The following is a 3340-nucleotide window of genomic DNA, read 5'->3' on the forward strand; positions in this document are numbered from 1 at the left end:
CATTTAGCACGATTGGCAAACTCTCAAAGTCATTGTTAAAAGGCTAACTCTCCGACATGCCTGAATTTCGGGATTGATAGAGTTCCATGGATTTTAAACTTTGAGAGGGGAAGCACCACACGCAAACCAGGGAGGGTACCAATGGTATTTTTATATGCACTTCTAAGCAGTCTTATGCACGGCTGAGAACTTGACCAGAGTCAGTCTGATCCTAATCAGGTCACACCGTAGCCTGCATACCTGGAGAGACGCGAGACGCAGACTGTCAAGACGTTGTGGATAATCATGTCCTCTGACTCCTGACACAAAGCGTGAAAATTTCGGTTTCACCCAATAGCAATGATGTCCTTCTTGAAAGGACCTTTGAAAGCACGCTCAAAAGAAAAACTCACGCAACCTTTTAAGCTGCCTCTTGGAGAACACTGATTACCGTCTACAACAAGGCCTTGGCTGTGATCTGTCTGGCCATTCACCCAACAGAGCTGTATCGGATTGGGAAACCGGAGGATCTGGTCGTATTGTGGGAGAGGTTGGAAACACTGTACCAGAAGAACACGAGGGCCAATCGAAGAGCCCTACGGATGAAAGTCAATGGAATGCAATTGATGGGAGGCGGAAGTGTGAAAGATTACTTGAGAGTTATGACCGAGGCGTTTGGCGAGCTGTCTATTATTGGGAGTCCAATGCTGGAAGAAGACCAGATTGTTCAACTACTCACGTCCTTGCCACCAAGCTACAAGACCCTGGTCACGGTCCTGGAAAATCAAGACACTTATGATACATGGGATGCCGTCACCGAGAGATTACTGAGCGAAGAACAACGTTCCAAAGAAGATCGGCAACTCTTGTCTCCAAGTGCAGACGAGAAGGGGTTACTCGCAATAGGCGGAGCCAAGAAGAAGGTACGATGTCACAATTGTGGTAAGCTAGGCCATGTGCGTAGAGACTGTTTCAGACCGAAGAAAGAAATCTCGGGGTACAGAAACGAAAGAAATTATGACAAGGCCAACTCGGCCTTCATACGTCAAGAAAATGACATCAGGGACCCTGACGTCCTGATGCACTCCGTAAATATGACGACTAGCGTGAGCAGGAGGTGGTTGATTGACTCAGGGGCGTCCAGCCATCTGTGTAAAGAAAGAAAAATGTTCACGACAATATCGAAACTGGATCGACCAATCAAAATTACCTTAGAGGGTGGAAGGACTATGGAAGCCACCGAAATTGGATCAGTTCGACTAGTGACCTCGTTCAATGGGAAGAAAACACGAGTCACTCTTGACAAGGTTCTGTATGCTCCTGATCTTGTTACGAATCTTATCAGCGTTGGTTTGGTCCGGAAGAATGGGGTGGAGACTTGCTTCACTCGAAATGGATGTCTTGTGGCGACCATCTCATGGTTTATGGAATGGTTTATCTGATCAGATCAACAGTATTGGCTACTCAGCTATTGCGCTCCTGTGTCGCCCTCATTTTGCCAGTCAATTTCTGCCCCTCTCTTGTTGAGCAATAAAAAGTTGAGAAGCTCCATTAACATTCGCTTCANTCTGTTCAATACAAGAAAAAGTTTTTCAAGTGTCATCGTTGTGGACGACCTGGTCACTTCGTGAAAAACTGCCGCTTCAAGTCCAACACCAAGGACGGGCATCAAATGAAGGTGAATAACGCCTCCACTGTGGATCGTTCCTCGGATGGTGGTGGTTTTGGGTTGCCAATTAGTCACGGTTTAACCAACACGTGGGTTGGGGGGTCATCAAACTTGGATAGTGGATTCTGGAGCGACATGCCATATGTGTAGCAACATTCAAGCCTTCCACGACATGGAGGTCTTGCCGGTCCCTCTCAAGGTTACCTTAGGAGAAGGGAGAGGTGTAATGGCGAAACGCAAGGGAAAGGTCGAACTCGTCACTCAACTTGGAAAGGAAACCAAGAAATGTGTGCTGAATGATGTTCTGTTGGTCCCCGATTTGGCTTTCAACCTAATAAGCGTATCAAAAGCGTCGGAAAGGGGGGTATCAACAGAGTTTACTGGCACTGAATGCCGCCTTTCCAATCGAAATAGGCAGTTAATGGCTGTTGCCAGGCGTTTTGGAAATTTGTACCACCTGAATCAAGATTTTTCGCGGACTGCGATGATTTCACCATTGAGGAATGCAGTTTTGATGTCCATTTGTTCTACGATCATACCAAACTTGGCAGCCAGAGCTAGCAACACCCGAATGGTCTCGAATCTTATTACAGGAGAAAAAGTTTCGTCATAGTCAAGGCCTTGTTTTTGAGTGAAACCTTTCGCCACAAGCCTCGCCTTGTAACGGTCAGGGTTACCTCCTTCATCCCTTTTGATCTTAAAGACCCATTTTATCTTCACAACATTCTTTCCGTTCGGACGATCCACCAGCTTCCAAACCTGATTTTGCTCCAATGAGTTCATCTCCTCCATCATGGCTTTCCTCCATTGTTCCGAATCTTCTTGCATCATAGCTTCGTGAACAGAACAAGGTTCACCACAATTTGTAGCCATGTTGACCCATTCTCCGAGGCGCTCAGGTGGTCGACGACGACGTTCAGTCCTCAGAAGCAGGGGGGACTGTGCTTTCTCTGGTTGGCCTGACTGTTCTTCCTCCAACGGATAAAGATTATCATCCAGTTCAAGAATTCATTGAGTCTCATTCACCCATTCAGAAAAGCGTTCAAATCCAATCAGATCTTCGTGGAAGATCACACTTCGACTGTGAATGATTCTCTCTTTCTCAACGTCATATAGACGGTAGCCTTTCACGTTGTCTCCGTAACCGAGCAATATAGTTCTTTGAGCCTTGACATCAAGTTTACGTCTTGATTCGTCTGGGATGTGAGCAAAGGCAACACATCCGATCCTCTTCAGATGAGACACACAGGGTTTTTTACTTGACCATGCTTCAAAAGGAGTCATTCCAACAATGCTTTTGTTGGCCAACGGTTTTTGAGATAGGTTCCGGTTGACACTAACTCAGCCCAAAAACATTTCGGGAATTGTCCATCCACCATGAGAGCTCGCACAGTTTCCACCAACGTTCTGTTGACACGTTCGGCTACTCCATTTTGTTTTGGGTTTCTCGGGACACTCACTTCGTGTTGGATACCATTTTTACTACTGATGGGAAAAGGGCAAGTAGCAAGTCATCACAGACACCCAAGTTCTACTTGTTTACAAGCAAAGCTTGGCCAAGTACCAGAACTTGGCCAAGCTTAACCCAAGCAGAGATCCGTTGCTAACGTAGCGAGCCCAGATTGTTAGCTCAGGAAAACCGCAAAATGGGGATTGTTTGTTCGTAGTTAAAGTCAGATTGCCAGAAGCAAA

The sequence above is a fragment of the Tigriopus californicus genome, chromosome 2 (genome assembly GCF_007210705.1).
Source record: "Tigriopus californicus strain San Diego chromosome 2, Tcal_SD_v2.1, whole genome shotgun sequence".
NCBI classification, from domain to species: domain Eukaryota; kingdom Metazoa; phylum Arthropoda; class Copepoda; order Harpacticoida; family Harpacticidae; genus Tigriopus; species Tigriopus californicus.